This window comes from Triticum aestivum, chromosome 2B (assembly GCF_018294505.1).
Source record: "Triticum aestivum cultivar Chinese Spring chromosome 2B, IWGSC CS RefSeq v2.1, whole genome shotgun sequence".
Classification (NCBI taxonomy): domain Eukaryota; kingdom Viridiplantae; phylum Streptophyta; class Magnoliopsida; order Poales; family Poaceae; genus Triticum; species Triticum aestivum.
Window position 1 is genome coordinate 807,848,325 of NC_057798.1, and position 18,402 is coordinate 807,866,726.

General features: G+C 44.5%; 1 long non-coding RNA gene across 2 annotated transcripts; it reads right to left on the reverse strand.

Moving 5' to 3' along the window:
• Nucleotides 1-281: 281 nt before the first annotated feature.
• LOC123042968 (uncharacterized) lies at nt 282-2,527 on the reverse strand. Of its 2 annotated transcripts, none has more exons than XR_006418967.1 (4): nt 1,974-2,527; nt 1,773-1,836; nt 1,052-1,322; nt 282-528 (listed from the first exon to the last, which is right to left on the reverse strand). It is a non-coding gene; the product is annotated as an uncharacterized lncRNA (long non-coding RNA). The 2 variants fall into 2 exon arrangements; XR_006418968.1 differs by having other exon boundaries at nt 1,104-1,322; nt 1,974-2,525.
• Nucleotides 2,528-18,402: the final 15,875 nt, after the last annotated feature.

Genomic DNA, 18,402 nt, shown 5'->3' on the forward strand with positions numbered 1-18,402 from the left:
TGCAATCGTGACACCTACTCGCCCCGTCCGCTCGCCCATCACGGTAATTGCCTACTCGCCGCTGGTGCCAACCGCTCGACCTCGCCACCGCCGCTCGCCACTCAGTCTCCACCGGCTGATGCACCAAATAAAAAACTACGTTTCGAAAATACATAAGAGAAACAGTAAAATGTGCAGGCATTTATCTCACATCAAAACTAACGCTACTACATCTCAGATGTAATCACTATTCCAAAAGTGGATAAAAGTGGAATTTCAAGCAACGAACAGTTACTCCAAAGTGGATAAAAACAAGATTTCTGGAAGACTATTTGAGTACAATTTAGACACAGAGAAGCTCATAATTCATACAAACAGCAATATATCTCAAAGGACAACTATACCACATAATGGCAAGCAATCCTTCCAGTTCATGGGTCGAACACGATATGATGGGCTCGACATTTGCATGTAAAATGGATCCACATAACGGCGGTCCTTAGTACTGGTCTAAGAAGGAGATGACCTCGCTTGCTGCTGGCAGAATCTCTGCACATGATAGTAATTTCAAACAAGTTTTCAGTCATGAACCACTAATAACGATACCCAAAATTTTGTACTGAATTAAACTAATTAATGTCTGTAATCATGCTTTCTGCCACAATTAAACTAATTTCTTTATTGAGTATATGCTCCTATCATCTTGACCAGTGTCTATCCAGCTTCCAAATCCTTTCCCAAAAGATTAACACCACACAGACATCGTAGTTTAGGAATCATTATTTAGAACAACATAATTCCTCTGGTACCCAGCAATTGCTGGCTTCATATTAATTAATTTGACGGTGGTAACAATTTACAACTAAATCCTGATCAGGTGCGAGTGAGCAGTTTAGAGCTTTAGCTCAACTGTGGGTGCAAGAAAGGAATTAAATTCAATATGTAATAATACTCTCAATAACATCCAGCGCTTATGCAAGAAGATTTTAGTTTCAGTTTTGTGTGCCACTACCAACACACCTACAAACTATTTTTAATTGACATGAAATCAAAGATTTTAGAGCCGCCTCACCGGTGAAGAACTGGAAGAGCTTGACAGGGAACATGATGGTCTCCGGCATAACCTGCGTGGCACTATCGATCACCATGACATCATCTCATATCATTTTGGGCTTCTCAGAGATGCTCGGCAGCCAGGGGAGCCTCGCGTGGAGCTTTCCTGTTCCGAGTTGTGTTCCTCGATGGCAGCTGAGGCGTCCCCAATGTTCCCATCCTTTTTCTTGGTCTCCGCAGCAGAACCCTCTTGCCCAACGCAAGTGGTCTGTAAGTAGATTGACAATACCCTAAAAATGATCAAACAGTACTTGACGTATTACTATTGATGACTACAAAAGATGTTGCAATCAAAACAAATGCACGAGGTTTGTCTTTTTTATAAAACATAAGCATTCTAGTCCAATATCAAGGCCTTGATGCAACACCAAGAAGTAGAGATATCTCTTTCATCAAATTATGTCTTATAATTTTATAAACCTTCTCAAGGAAAACGTAGGTTAAATTTTTAGTAAATTTCACTTCTACATCCTCCCCCCCCCCCCCCCCCCCCCAACACACACACACACAAATGGTAGTTATTCTTTAATTTGCAGTCCCTCCATCCCAAAAATAAGTGTCTTAACTCTAGTACAATTTTATACTAAGGTTAGTACAAAGTTGAGCACTTATTTTGGACGGATGGAGTAGTATTTACGAGTGAAACTGCCTTGAAATGCAACATATTGACACATTTATACCAGTTGTGCGATGTGCCCTGTTAGTTTGCCATTCCATAGTCCATTCCCAGGATGATCCATTAACCTAGAGAGAGAACACCAATTTCAATTAAAAAAAGCAAAACATAAGGTTGTAATGTAATGAAGATCTCAGCTGTACGATAAAAAAGAGAGAAGCTATTGTATCTAATCGGAAGCAGCAGCACATGTCATGGAATATACTTATATTATATACAGAATTCGATTTCAGAACACCCAAGTAGTCTGTTACCATATTCACAATGCTCTGTCAATGGTAAAACATTGCTAGTGCCTGCAAAAAAGTGTAAAAACAAAATGATGGAACATTATAAAATAACAATTAATAATTGATGTCAACAACATCTACTTTGCCAAGCTGCAGATGCCCTCTAACTTCCTAATGATTGAAATCCCACAAATATTCCTTCAAGTCAGAAACGGCTATATAACTTGACTCGTGGAGACATCAACAGATTTTTCTTCCGTTATTGCCTCCAAAAGGATTAGTATGTAATACATTAGAGTAAATGGATAGGTGCAAATCATCTCCTAAATTGAAAACCTGCATAGGTGCAATGTTGAGACGGGATAGCCTCTGACTATGAGATGCTAAGCATGCCTTGGCATCTGGACTGAACTTCTGAACTTTTGTGAATCAACTTTTGACTATAGTTTTCAAGCAGAAAGCATCTCAGTATTTTGCATCTAAAGTGCCTTCCCTGAATATTTCCCGTGTGCAAAAATGAGAATGATTTGGAGCGTGGGGTTGGGGGATTTGGAGCGTTACCTTGAGGATGTCGAGCCTGACAGAGCCGTAGACGACGCCGATGCCGATGCCAACCGCGGAGATCCTGGCCACCTACAAAGCAACATCGCGAGGGGAAGAAACCTTGAGGATGGAGGGTGTCAGTACCTTTGATGTCTACGTGCTGCAACCCGTCACCGAAGTCGATGTCCACCACATCAGCAAGCACCGAGAGAAGGCCGCCGCCGCCGCCCCATCCCCATCCATCCATGGGTGGGTGTTGGGCTAGGGTTTCATCCCCATCCATCCATTGGTTGGGTCGGACCTCCATGGCCGACCTCGAGGGCCAGGTGGACCAGGGCGCGGTGGTGCCGCTGCGGATCTGGGTGCCCCGTCACCTTGTCGCGCGATATGGAGCCTTCTCTCCCATAGCCCCACACCTTGTCGCACGGATACAGGCTGAGAAGGTGAGGGGCTGGAGCGGCGGCGCTAGAGGAGGAGGAGGCCAGCGGCTGTGGGATTGAGGCGCGGTGGTGGTGGTGCGGTGGTGGCGGTGCAGGCGGCGGCGTCCTGGTGATCCACGACGGCGGAGACGGTCGCCGGCGTCTCCCTGGTTCGGCGGCGGCGGCTGCATCCCGGGAGAGGAGGAGCAGCGGCTTGGGATCTCGTCCGCGTCTTCCCTGCGAGGTCCGCGGCGGCGATCTGGTGCGTCTGCAGTCACAGATCGTAGGTCGAGGGGATCGAGAGGGCAGTCTCGCTCGTGCGTGCGAGTTCTGGTTTTTTTTCTAGTTTTTTTTCGTAGGTTTTCTTCCAGGACGGGAGGTTGGGCGGGCGCGGGACTCGATCGCGGGGTTTTTTTTGTTTTTTCGCGGCTGGGAGGGAGGTGGGAGGAAGTACCAAAGAAGTACCAAAAAAGACCGGGTGAGGTGGGACGAAAATAAAACCCGAAACGCGACCTACCAACTGAGACATTAGGAATAGAGATTCATGGTTCTCTCAAATACCTAGTACTGTAATAAGTAGCGGTCCGTAACGATAACAAGGAAATCCGTAGATTATCCCGTATGCTCTTGCTGTACTTCTCCGCATCCTGCACCTTTTAACTACAAGACCTGATGCCTACTTCAAGCATCCATGTGGTGGAGTCACGAGCTTAACCCTTTTTATTTTCTTCTGTGTGCATGTTTTGTTAAACTGTACATGTACACGTTGTATGTTTTCTATCATAAGTGGCTGCGTCCACTCCAATTTTGTAGGATCGGCAGCGCTCATGGCCTGCGTACCTCAATTCTAGGAGCGCTAGCCCTTCATATAAGCTGTACATTGTAACTGAATCAATTAAGGACAGAAACATTAAGTCCAACTTGGTATCAGACTCCAGGTTCCACCATGACCGCACTTGACTCCTCCGCCGCCTCGAGCTCCGCCACCTCGCCGGGCTCCCTCTCCTCCTCCACGGCGCCTGATGCGGTCACCCACCCTCCTCCTCCGCAGCCTCCTCCCCGCCATTCGTCTTCGGCACCACACCCTCCCTTCTGAGTGGATCTTCCGTCGCCGCGGGCGCCCATTTTGCCCCCCTCTTCAACTCTGGCGCCTCCGCCCCTGTCCCTGCACCGCGTTTGCCGATCTACGGCGACCACATCACCAATCATATCAAATTCCTCCTAAACCACGCTGATCACAATTACCACAAATGGATTCCTCATGGTCCTCATTCGATACGGCGTGTCCTACCTCATCGAGCACCCACCCCCGCCCAACGCTACCTCCGCCTATCTCGAGCTGGACACCCACATCGTCCTCTGGATCTACGCCACCCTCTCCGACACGATGTGTGACCATGTCATCGGCGCCACCACCACCTTCGCTCTCTGGCACAAGAACAAGGATTTCTTCCTCGCCAATCATCGCGCCGCCCGCTACATGATCCTCAATTGCCAGTATCGTAACCTCAAGCAAGGGTGATCTCTCGGTTTCCGAGTACGCGCGCCGCATGAAGCTCCTCAACGATGGCTTGGCCGACATCGATCACGCCGTCACTGAGGTGGATCTCACCACCCAGTTCCTCCATGGTATCGACAAGCGGCTTGACACCATCCTTGTCGTCCTCGGAGATCAGGGCCTCCCCTTCGACACCGTCTTCTCTAGGGTCACCCTCGCCGAAGAGTCCCAAGAGCAGCGCGCGGCCGAGGAGAGCGCCTCGGCCTTCGCCCTGACCTGTGGTGGATCCCTATTGAAAAGACCTAGAGGTCCGCTCTGCAATCGACGTGATGCACGTGACGAAGAATCTTTGCGTGACCCTGCTTGGCATCTTAGGCGTGTATGGGAAGACAAAAGATACATCGTTTTGGGGAACGTAGTAATTTCAAAAAATTTCCTACGCACACGCAAGATCATGGTGATGGCATAGCAACGAGAGGGGAGAGTATTCGTCCACGTACCCTCGTAGACCGTAAGCGGAAGCGTTAGCACAACACGGTTGATGTAGTCGTACGTCTTCACGATCTGACCGATCCAAGCACCGAACGTACGGGGCCTCCGAGTTCAGCACACGTTCAGCTCGATGACGATCTCCGGCCTCCGATCCAGCGAAGCTCCGGAGATGAGTTCCGTCAGCACGACGGCGTGGTGACGATGATGATGTTCTACCGGCGCAGGGCTTCGCCTAAACTCCGCGACGATATGACCGAGGTGGAATATGGTGGAGGGGGCACCGCACACGGCTAAGGAACGATCCGTAGATCAACTTGTGTGTCAATCGGGTGGCCCCCGCCCCCGTATATAAAGGGGGAGAGGAGGAGGGGGCCGGCCTAAGGGGAGGCGCGCCCTAGGAGGGGGAAACCTACTCCAAGTAGGTTTCCCCCTCCCTTTCGTATTCCAAGAAGGAGGGGGAAGGAAGGAGTGGGAGAGGGGGGAGGCAAGGGGGGCGCCGCCTCCCCTTCCTTGTCCTATTCGGACTCAAGGGGAGGGGGCGCGCCACTTGCCCTGGCCGGCCCCTCTCTCTCTCCAATAGGGCCCATAAAGGCCCATTACTTCCCGGGGGGGGGGGGGGGTCCGGTAACCCTCCGGTACTTCGGTTTTTCTCCGAAAACTCCCGGAACACATCCGGTGTCCGAATATAGTCATCCAATATATCAATCTTTATGTCTCGACCATTTCGAGACTCCTCGTCATGTCCGTGATCATATCCGGGACTCCGAACAAACTTCGGTACATCAAAACTTGTAAACTCATAATAAAACTGTCATTGTAACGTTAAGTGTGCCGACCCTACGGGTTCGAGAACTATGTAGACATGACCTAGAACCATTCTCGGTCAATAACCAATAGCGGGACCTCGATGCCCATATTGGTTCCTACATATTCTACAAAGATCTTTATCGGTCAAACCGCATAACAACATACGTTGTTCCCTTTGTCATCGGTATGTTACTTGCCTGAGATTTGATCGTCGGTATCTAATACCTAGTTCAATCTCGTTACCGGCAAGTCTCTTTGCTCGTTCCGTAATACATCATCTCATAACTAACTCATTAGTTACAATGCTTGCAAGGCTTAGGTGATGAGTATTACCGAGAGGGCCCAGAGATACCTCTCCGACAATCGGAGTGACAAAACCTAATCTCGAATTATGCCAACCCAACATGTACCTTCGGAGACACCTGTAGAGCACCTTTATAATCACCCAGTTATGTTGTGACGTTTGGTAGCACACAAAGTGTTCCTCCGGTAAACGGGAGTTGCATAATCTCATAGTTGCAGGAAGTTTGTATAAGTCATGAAGAAAGCAATAGCAACATACTAAACGATCAAGTGCTAGGCTAACGGAATGGGTCATGTCAATTACATCATTCTCCTAATGATGTGATCCCATGGGGCATATTTCCTAACGAAATAAGGAAATAAATAATAACTTTATTATTGCCTCTAGGGCATATTTCATTCAGTCTCCCACTTGCACTAGAGTCAATAATCTAGTTCACATCGCCATGTGATTTAACATCAATATTCATATCTGTACATGATTAACACCCATAGTTCACATCGTCATGTGACCAACACTCAAAGGGTTTACTAGAGTCAATAATCTAGTTCACGTCGCTATGTGATTAACACCCAAAGAGTACTAAGGTGTGATCATGTTTTGCTCGTGAGAGAAGCTTAGTCAATGGGCCTGTCACATTCAGAGCCGTATATATTTTGCAAATATTCTATGTCTACAATGCTCTGCACAGAGCTACTCTAGCTAATTGCTCCCACTTTCAATATGTATCCAGATTGAGACTTAGAGTCATCTGGATTGGTGTAAAAGCTTGCACCGATGTAACTCTTTACGACGGGCTCTTTTATCACCTCCATAATCGAGAAATATTTCCTTAGTCCTCACTAAGGATATTCTTGACCGCTGTCCAATGATCTACTATTAGGTCAAAAATATATTCCTTTGCCAAACTAAGAGCAAGGTACACAATAGGTCTGGTACACAGCATAGCATACTTTATAGAACCTATGACTGAGGCATAGGGAATGATTTTCATTCTCTTTTCTATTTTCTGCCGTGGTCGGGATTTGAGTCTTACTCAATTTCACACCTTTGCAACACAGGCAAGAACTCTTTCTTTGACTGTTCCATCTTGAACTATTTCAAAATCTTGCCAAGGTATGTACTCATTGAAAATCTTATCAAGCATCTTGATCTATCTCAATAGATCTTGATGCTCAATATGTAAGTAGCTTTTACTGAGGTCTTTTTTTTAAAGAACTTCTTTAAAACACTCCTTTATGCTTTGCAGAATAATTCTACATTATTTCCGATCAACAATATGTCATTCACATATACTTATCAGAAATGTTGTAGTGCTCCCACTCACTTTCTTGTAAATACAGGCCTTTCCAAAAGTCTGTATAAACCATATGATTTGATCAACTCATCAAAGTGTATATTCCAACTCCGAGATGCTTGCACCAGTCCATTGATGGATTGCTAGAGCTAGCACACTTTGTTAGCACCTTTTGGATCAACAAAACCTTCTGGCTGCATCATATACAACTCTTCTTCCAGAAATCCATTCAAGATTGCAGTTTTGACATCCATTTGCCAAATTTCATAATCATAAAATGCAGCAATAGCTAACATGATTTGGACAGACTTAAGCATCGCTACAGTTGAGAAAATCTCATTGTAGTCAACACCTTGAACTTGTCAAAAACCTTTTTGCGACAAGTCGAGCTTTGTAGATAGTAACAGTACTATCAACGTCCGTCTTCCTCTTGAAGATCCATTTATACAATATGGCTTGCCGATCATCGGGCAACTCCACCAAAGTCCACACTTTGTTCTCATACATGGATCCCATCTCAGATTTCATGGCCTTAAGCCATTTTGCGGAATCTTGGCTCATCATTGCTTCCTCATAGTTCGTAGGTTCATCATGGTCTAGTAACATGACTTCTAGAACAGGATTACCGTACCACTCTGGTGCGGACCGTACTCTGGAAGACCTACGAGGTTCTGTAGTAACTTGATCTGAAGTTTCATGATCATCATCATTAGCTTCCTCACTAATTGGTGTAGAAATCACTGGAACTGATTTTAGTGATGAACAATTTTCCAATTCGGGAGAAGGTACAGTTACCTCATCAAGTTCTACTTTTCTCCCACTCACTTCTTTCGAGAGAAACTCCTTCTCTAGAAAGGATCCATTTTTAGCAACGAATATCTTGCCTTCGGCTCTGTGATAGAAGGTGTACCCAACAATTTCCTTTGGATATTCTATGAAGACGCACTTCTCCGATTTGGGTTCGAGCTTATCAGGATGAAACTTTTTCACATAATTAAGCATCGCAGCCCCAAACTTTAAGAAACGACAACTTGGGTTTCTTGCTAAACCACAGTTCATATGGTGTCGTCTCAACGGATTTAGATGGTGCACTTTTAACGTGAATGCAGCTGTCTCTAATGCATAACCCAAAAACAATAGTGGTAAATGTTGGGGAACGTAGTAATTTCAAAAAATTTCCTACGCACACGCAAGATCATGGTGATGTATAGCAACGAGAGGGGAGAGTGTTGTCTACGTACCCTCGTAGACCGAAGCGGAAGCGATCACAACGTAGAGGAAGTAGTCGTACGTTCTCCTCGCGATCCGACCGATCCCGGCGCCGTTACTCCGGCGCCCCCGAGTTCTTGACACACGTACAGCTCGATGACGTCCCTCGTACTCCGATCCAGCCGAGTGTCGAGGGAGAGTTCCGTCAGCACGACGGCGTGGTGACGATCTTGATGTTCTACCGGCGCAGGGCTTCGCCTAAGCTTCGCGATGATATGACCGAGGTGGAATATGGTGGAGGGGGGCACCGCACACGGCTAAGGAACGATCCGTAGATCAAACTTGTGTGTTCTAGGGTGCCCACCTGCCCCCGTATATAAAGGAGCAAGGGGGGGTGCGACCGGCCTAGAGGAGGCGCGCCTGGAGGAGTCCTACTCCCACCGGGAGTAGGACTCCCCCCCTTTCCTAGTTGGAGTAGGATTGGGGGGAGGGAGAAGAAGGAAGGGGGGCGCCGCCCCCCCCCCTCCTTGTCCTATTCGGACTAGGGGGGGGAGGGGGCGCGCGGCCACCCCTGGCCGGCCCCTCCTCTTCTCCCTCGAGGCCCACTAAGGCCCAATAGCCTCCGGGAGGGTTCCGGTAACCCCCCGGTTTTCCGGTAAAATCCCGATTTCACCCGGAACCATTCCGAACTCCAAATATAGGCTTCCAATATATCAATCTTTATGTCTCGACCATTTCGAGACTCCTCGTCATGTCCATGATCACATCCGGGACTCCGAACTTCTTCGGTACATCAAAATACATAAACTCATAATTTAACAGTCATCGAAACCTTAAGCGTGCGGACCCTACGGTTCGAGAACAATGTAGACATGACCGAGACACGTCTCCGGTCAATAACCAATAGCAGGACCTGGATGCCCATATTGGCTCCTACATATTCTACGAAGATCTTTATCGGTCAGACCGCATAACAATATACGTTGTTCCCTTTGTCATCGGTATGTTACTTGCCCGAGATTCGATCATCGGTATCCAATACCTAGTTCAATCTCGTTACCGGCAAGTCTCTTTACTCGTTCCGTAATACATCATCTCACAGCTAACTCATTAGTTGTAATGCTTGCAAGGCTTAAGTGATGTGTATTACCGAGAGGGCCCAGAGATACCTCTCCGACAATCGGAGTGACAAATCCTAATCTCGAAATACGCCAACCCAACATCTGCCTTTGGAGACACCTGTAGTACTCCTTTATAATCACCCAGTTACGTTGTGACGTTTGGTAGTACCCAAAGTGTTCCTCCGGTAAACGGGAGTTGCATAATCTCATAGTTATAGGAACATGTATATGTCATGGATAAAAGCAATAGCAACATACTAAACGATCGGGTGCTAAGCTAATGGAATGGGTCATGTCAATCAGATCATTCAACTAATGATGTGACCTTGTTAATCAAATAACAACTCCTTGTCCATGGTTAGGAAACATAACCATCTTTGATTAACAAGCTAGTCAAGTAGAGGCATACTAGTGACACTCTGTTTGTCTATATATTCACACATGTATTATGTTTCCGGTTAATACAATTCTAGCATGAATAATAAACATTTATCATGATATGAGGAAATAAATAATAACTTTATTATTGCCTCTAGGGCATATTTCCTTCAGTCTCCCACTTGCACTAGAGTCAATAATCTAGATCACATCACCATGTGATTAACATCGATAGTTCACATCATCATGTGATTAACACCCATACTTCACATCGCCATGTGACCAACACCCAAAGGGTTTACTAGATTCACTAATCTATTTCACATCGCTATGTGATTAACACCCAAGAGTACTAAGGTGTGATCATGTTTTGCTTGTGAGAGAGTCTTAGTCAACGGGTCTTTCACATTCAGATCCGTTATGTATTTTGCAATTTTTCTATGTCTACAATGCTCTGCACGAAGCTACTCTAGCTAATTGCTCCCATTTTCAATATGTATCTAGATCGAGACTTAGAGTCATCCAGATCAGTGTCAAAACTTGCATCGACGTAACCCTTTACGACGAACCTTTTGTCACTTCCATAATCGAGAAACATATCCTTATTCCACTAAGGATAATTTTGACCGCTGTCCAGTGATCTACTCCTAGATCACTATTGTACTCCCTTGCCAAACTCAGTGTAGGGTATACAATAGATCTGGTACACAGCATGGCATACTTTATAGAACCTATGGCCAAGGCATAGGGAATGACTTTCATTCTCTTTCCATCTTCAGCCGTGGTCGGGTTTTGAGTCTTACTCAATTTCACACCTTGTAACACAGGCAAGAACTCTTTCTTTGACTGTTCCATTTTGAACTACTTCAAAATCTTGTCAAGGTATGTACTCATTGAAAAACTTATCAAGCGTCTTGATCTATCTCTATAGATCTTGATGCTCAATATGTAAGTAGCTTTACCGAGGTCTTTCTTTGAAAAACTCCTTTCAAACACTTCTTTATGCTTTGCAGAATAATTCTACATTATTTCTGATCTACAATATGTCATTCACATATACTTATCAGAAATGCTGTAGTGCTCCCACTCACTTTTTAGTAAATACAGGCTTCACCGTAAGTCTGTATAAAACTATATGCTTTGATCAACTCATCAAAGCGTATATTCCAACTCCGAGATGCTTGCACCAGTCCATAGATGGATCGCTGGAGCTTGCACACTTTGTTAGCTCCCTTTGGATCGATAAAACCTTCTGGTTGCATCATATACAACTCTTCCTCCTGAAACCCATTCAGGAATGCAGTTTTTACATCCATTTGCCAAATTTCATAAGTTGTGGCAATTGCTAACATGATTCGGACAGACTTAAGCATCGCTACAGTTGAGAAAATCTCATTGTAGTCAACACCTTGAACTTGTCAAAAACCTTTTTGCGACAAGTCGAGCTTTGTAGATAGTAACACTACTATCAGCGTCCGTCTTCCTCTTGAAGATCCATTTATTTTCTATGGCTTGCCGATCATCGGGCAACGCCACCAAAGTCCACACTTTGTTCTCATACATGGATCTCATCTCAGATTTCATGGCCTCAAGCCATTTCGCGGAATCTGGGCTCATCATCGCTTCCTCATAGTTCGTAGGTTCATCATGATCTAGTTACATGACTTCCAGAACAGGATTACCGTACCACTCTGGTGCGGATCTCACTCTGGTTTACCTACGAGATTCGGTAGTAACTTGATCTGAAGTTACATGACTATCATCATTAGCTTCCTCACTAATTGGTGCAGTAGTCACAGGAACAGATTTCTGTGATGAACTACTTTCCAATAAGGGAGTAGGTACAATTACCTCATCAAGTTCTACTTTCCTCCCACTCACTTCTTTCGAGAGAAACTCCTTCTCTAGAAAGGATCCATTTATTAGCAACGAATGTTTTGCCTTCGGATCTGTGATAGAAGGTGTACCCAACAATTTCCTTTGGGTATTCTATGAAGACACACTTCTCCGATTTGGGTTTGAGCTTATCAGGATGAAACTTTTTCACATAAGCATCGCAGCCCCAAACTTTAAGAAACGACAACTTTGGTTTCTTGCTAAACCACAGTTCATATAGTGTCGTCTCAACGGATTTAGATGGTGCCCTATTTAACGTGAATGCAGCTGTCTCTAATGCATGATCCCAAAACGATATTGGTAAATCGGTAAGAAACATCATAGATTGTACTATATCCAATAAAGTACGGTTATGACGTTCGGACACACCATTATGATGTGGTGTTCCAGGTGGCATGAATTTGTGAAACTATTCCACATTGTTTTAATTGAATACCAAACTCGTAACTCAAATATTTGTCTCCGCGATCAGATCGTAGAAACCTTATTTTCTTGTCACGATGATTTTTCCACTTCACTCTGAAATTCTTTGAACCTTTCAACTATTTCAGACTTATATTTCATCAAGTAGATATACCCATATCTGCTCAAATCATCTGTGAAGGTCAGAAAATAACGATACCCACCGCGAGCCTTGACACTCATTGGATCGCACACATCAGTATGTATTATTTCCAATAAGTCAGCTGCTCGCTCCACTGTTCCGGAGAACGGAGTCTTAGTCATCTTGCCCATGAGGCATGGTTCGCAAGCATCAAGTGATTCATAATCAAGTGATTCCAAAATCCCATCAGCATGGAGTTTCTTCATGCGCTTTACACCAATATGACCTAAACGGCAGTGCCACAAATAAGTTGCACTATCATTATTAACTTTGCATCTTTTGGTTTCAATATTATGAATATGTGTATCACTACGATCGAGATCCAATGAACCATTTTCATTGGGCGTGTAACCATATAAGGTTTTATTCATGTAAACAGAACAACAATTTATTCTCTTACTTAAATGAATAACCGTTTTGCAATAAACACGATCAAATCATATTCATGCTCAACGCAAACACCAAATAACATTTATTTAGGTTCAACACTAATCCCGAAAGTATAGGGAGTGTGCAATGATGATCATATCAATCTTGAAACTATTTTCAACACACATCATCACTTCAACCTTAACTAGTTTATGTTTATTCTGCAACTCCCGTTTCGAGTTACTACTCTTAGCAACTGAACCAGTACCAAATACCGAGGGGTTGCTATAAACACTAGTAAAGCACACATCAAACACCTGTATATCAAATATACCCTTTTCCACTTTGCCATCCTTCTTATCCACCAAATATTTAGGGCAGTTCCGCTTCCAGTGACCATTTCCTTTGTAGTGTAAGCACTCAGTTTCAGGCTTTGGTTCAGCTTTGGGCTTCTTCGTGGGAGTGACAACTTGCTTGTCAATCTACTTGAAGTTCCCCTTTCTTTCCCTTTGCCCTTTTCTTGAAACTAGTGATCTTGTCAACCATCAACACTTGATGCTCTTTCTTGATTTCTACCTTCGTCGATTTCAACATCACGAAGAGCTCGGGAATCATTTTCGTCATCCCTTGTATACTATAGTTCATCACGAAGTTCTACTAACTTGGTGATGGTGACTAGAGAATTCTGTCAATCACTATCTTATCTGGAAGATTAACTCCCACTTGATTCAAGCAATTGTAGTACCCAGACAATCTGAGCACATGCTCACTAGTTGAGCGACTCTCCTCCATCTTTTAGCTATAGAACTTGTTGAAGACTTCATATCTCTCAACTCGGGTATTTGCTTGAAATATTAACTTCAATTCCTGGAACATCTCATATGGTCCATGATGTTCAAAACATCTTTGAAGTCCCGATTCTAAGCCATAAAGCATGGTGCACAAAACTATCAAGTAGTCATCATACTGAGCTAGCCAAACGTTCATAACGTCTGCATCTGCTCCTGCAATAGGTCTGTCACCTAGCGGTGCATTAAGGACATAATTCTTCTGTGCAGCAATGAGGATAAACCTCAGATCACGGATCAAATCCGCATCATTGCTACTAACATTTTTCAACACAATTTTCTCTAGGAACATATCAAAATAAACATATGAAAGCAACAACGCAAGCTATTGATCTTACAACATAATTTGCAAAATACTACCAGGACTAAGTTCATGATAAATTTAAGTTCAATTAATCATATTACTTAAGAACTCCCACTTAGACAGACATCTCTCTAGTCATCTAAGTGATCACGTGATCCAAATCAACTAAACCATAACCGATCATCACGTGAGATGGAGTAGTTTTCAATGGTGAACATCTTATGTTGATCATATCTACTATATGATTCACGCTCGACCTTTCGGTCTCCGTGTTCCGAGGCCATATCTGCATATGCTAGGCTCGTCAAGTTTAACCTGAGTATTCTGCGTGTGCAAAACTGGCTTGCACCCGTTGTAGATGGACGTAGAGCTTATCACACCCGATCATCACGTGGTGTCTCGGCACGACGAACTTTGGCAACGGTGCATACTCAGGGAGAACACTACTTGATAATTTTAGTGAGAGATCATCTTAAAATGCTACCGTCAATCAAAGCAAGATAAGATGCATAAAGGATAAACATCACATGCAATCAATATAAGTGATATGATATGGCCATCATCATCTTGTGCTTGTGATCTCCATCTCTGAAGCACCGTCGTGATCACCATCGTCACCGGCGCGACACCTTGATCTTCATCGTAGCATCGTTGTCGTCTATGCCATCTATTGCTTCTACGACTATCGCTACCGCTTAGTGATAAAGTAAAGCAATTACAGGGCGTTTGCATTTCATACAATAAAGCGACAACCATATGGCTCCAGCCAGTTGCCGATAACTTCGGTTACAAAACATGATCATCTCATACAATAAAATATAGCATCACGTCTTGACCATATCACATCACAACATGCCCTGCAAAAACAAGTTAGACGTCCTCTACTTTGTTGTTGCAAATTTTACGTGGCTGCTACGGGCTTTAGCAAGAACCAATCTCACCTACGCATCAAAACCACAACGATACTTCGTCAAATAGACTCCGTTTTAACCTTCTCAAGGACCGGGCGTAGCCACACTCGGTTCAACTAAAGTGAGAGAGACAGACACCCGCCAGTCACCTTTAAGCAACGAGTGCTCGTAGCGGTGAAACCAGTCTCGCGTAAGCGTACGCGTAATGTCGGTCCGGGCCGCTTCATCTCACAATACCGCTGAACCAAAGTATGACATGCTGGTAGGTAGTATGACTTGTATCGCCCACAACTCACTTGTGTTCTACTCGTGCAAAACATCAAACCATAAAAACCTAGGCTCGGATGCCACTGTTGGGGAACGTAGTAATTTCAAAAAATTTCCTACGCACATGCAAGATCATGGTGATGTATAGCAATGAGAGGGGAGAGTGTTGTCTATGTACCCTCGTAGACCGAAGCGGAAGCGATCACAACGTAGAGGAAGTAGTCGTACGTTCTCCTCGCGATCCGACCGATCCCGGCGCCGTTACTCCGGCGCCCCCGAGTTCTTGATACACGTACAGCTCGATGACGTCCCTTGTACTCCGATCCAGCCGAGTGTCGAGGGAGAGTTCCGTCAGCACGACGGCGTGGTGACGATCTTGATGTTCTACCGGCGCAGGGCTTCGCCTAAGCTTCGCGACGATATGAACGAGGTGGAATATGGTGGAGGGGGGCACCGCACACGGCTAAGGAACGATCCGTAGATCAAACTTGTGTGTTCTAGGGTGCCCACCTGCCCCCGTATATAAAGGAGCAAGGGGGGGTGCGGCCGGCCTAGAGGAGGCCCGCCTGGAGGAGTCCTACTCCCACCGGGAGTAGGACTCCCCCCCTTTCCTAGTTGGAGTAGGATTGGGGGGAGGGAGAAGAAGGAAGGGGGGCGCCGCCCCCCCCTCCTTGTCCTATTCGGACTAGGGGGGGAGGGGGCGCGCGGCCACCCCTGGCCGGCCCCTCCTCTTCTCCCTCGAGGCCCACTAAGGCCAAATAGCCTCCGGGAGGGTTCCAGTAACCCCCCGGTTTTCCGGTAAAATCCCAATTTCACCCGGAACCATTCCGAACTCCAAATATGGGCTTCCAATATATCAATCTTTATGTCTCGACCATTTCGAGACTCCTCGTCATGTCCGTGATCACATCCGGGACTCCGAACTTCTTCGGTACATCAAAATACATAAACTCATAATATAACAGTCATCGAAACCTTAAGCGTGCGGACCCTACGGTTCGAGAACAATGTAGACATGACCGAGACACGTCTCCGGTCAATAACCAATAGCGGGACCTGGATGCCCATATTGGCTCCTACATATTCTACGAAGATCTTTATCGGTCAGACCGCATAACAATATACGTTGTTCCCTTTGTCATCGGTATGTTACTTGCCCGAGATTCGATCATCGGTATCCAATACCTAGTTCAATCTCGTTACCGGCAAGTCTCTCTACTCGTTCCGTAATACATCATCTCACAGCTAACTCATTAGTTGTAATGCTTGCAAGGCTTAAGTGATGTGTATTACCGAGAGGGCCCAGAGATACCTCTCCGACAATCGGAGTGACAAATCCTAATCTCGAAATACGCCAACCCAACATCTGCCTTTGGAGACACCTGTAGTACTCCTTTATAATCACCCAGTTACGTTGTGACGTTTGGTAGTACCCAAAGTGTTCCTCCGGTAAACGGGAGTTGCATAATCTCATAGTTATAGGAACATGTATAAGTCATGGATAAAAGCAATAGCAACATACTAAACGATCGGGTGCTAAGCTAATGGAATGGGTCATGTCAATCAGATCATTCAACTAATGATGTGACCTTGTTAATCAAATAACAACTCCTTGTCCATGGTTAGGAAACATAACCATCTTTGATTAACAAGCTAGTCAAGTAGAGGCATACTAGTGACACTCTGTTTGTCTATATATTCACACATGTATTATGTTTCCGGTTAATACAATTCTAGCATGAATAATAAACATTTATCATGATATGAGGAAATAAATAATAACTTTATTATTGCCTCTAGGGCATATTTCCTTCAGTAAATCAGTAAGAGACATCATAGATCGCACCATATCCAATGAAGTGCGGTTACGATGTTCGGACACACCATAACATTGTGGTGTTCCAGGTGGCGTGAGCTGTGAAACAATTTCATATTGTTTTAATTGAAGACCAAACTCATAACTCAAATATTCGTCTCCGCGATCAAATCGCAGAAACTTTATTTTCTTGTTACGATGATTTTTCCATTTCACTCCGAAATTCTTTGAACCTTTCAATTATTTCAGACTTATGTTTCATCAAGTAGATATACCCATATCTTCTCAAATCATCTGTGAAGGTCAGAAAATAATGATACACGCCGCGAGCCTCTACACTCATCGGATCACATACATTGGTATGTATTATTTCCAATAAGTCAGTAGCTCATTCCATTGTTCCGGAGAACGGAGTTTTAGTCATCTTGCCAAAAAAAGGCACGGTTCGCAAGCATCAAATGATTCATAACCAAGTGATTCTGAAAATCCATCTTTATGGAGTTTCTTCATGCGCTTTACACCGATATGACCCAAACGGCAGTGCCACAAATAAGTTGCACTATCATTATTAACTTTGCATCTTTTGGCATCCATATTATGAATATGTGTATCACTACGATCGAGATCCAACAAACTATTTTCATTGGGTGTATGACCATCAAAGGTTTTATTCATTTAAACAGAACAATAATTATTCTCTGATTTTAAATGAATAACCGTATTGCAATAAACATGATCAAATCATATTCATGCTCAATGCAAACGTCAAATAACATTTATTTAGGTTCAACACTAATCCCGAAAGTATAGGGAGTGTGCGATGATGATCATATCAATCTTGGAACTACTTCCAACACTCATCGTCACTTCCCCTTCAACTAGTCTCTGTTTATTCTGTAACTCCTATTTCGAGTTACTAATCTTAGCAACCGAACAAGTATCAAATACTCAGGGGCTACTGTAAACACTAGTAAGGCACACATCAAACACCTGTACATCAAATATACCCTTGTTCACTTTGCCATCCTTCTTATCCACCAAATATTTAGGGCATTTCCGCTTCCAGTGACCATTTCCTTTGCAGTGTAAGCACTCAGTTTCAGGCTTTGGTCCAGCTTTGGTCTTCTTCACGGGAGTGACAACTTGTTTGCCATTCTACTTGAAGTTTCCCTTTCTTTCCCTTTGCCCTTTTCTTGAAACTAGTCGTCTTGTCAATCATCAACACTTGATGCTCTTTCTTGATTTCTACCTTCGTCAATTTCAACATCACGAAGAGCTCGGGAATCACTTTCGTCATCCCTTGCATACTATAGTTCATCAC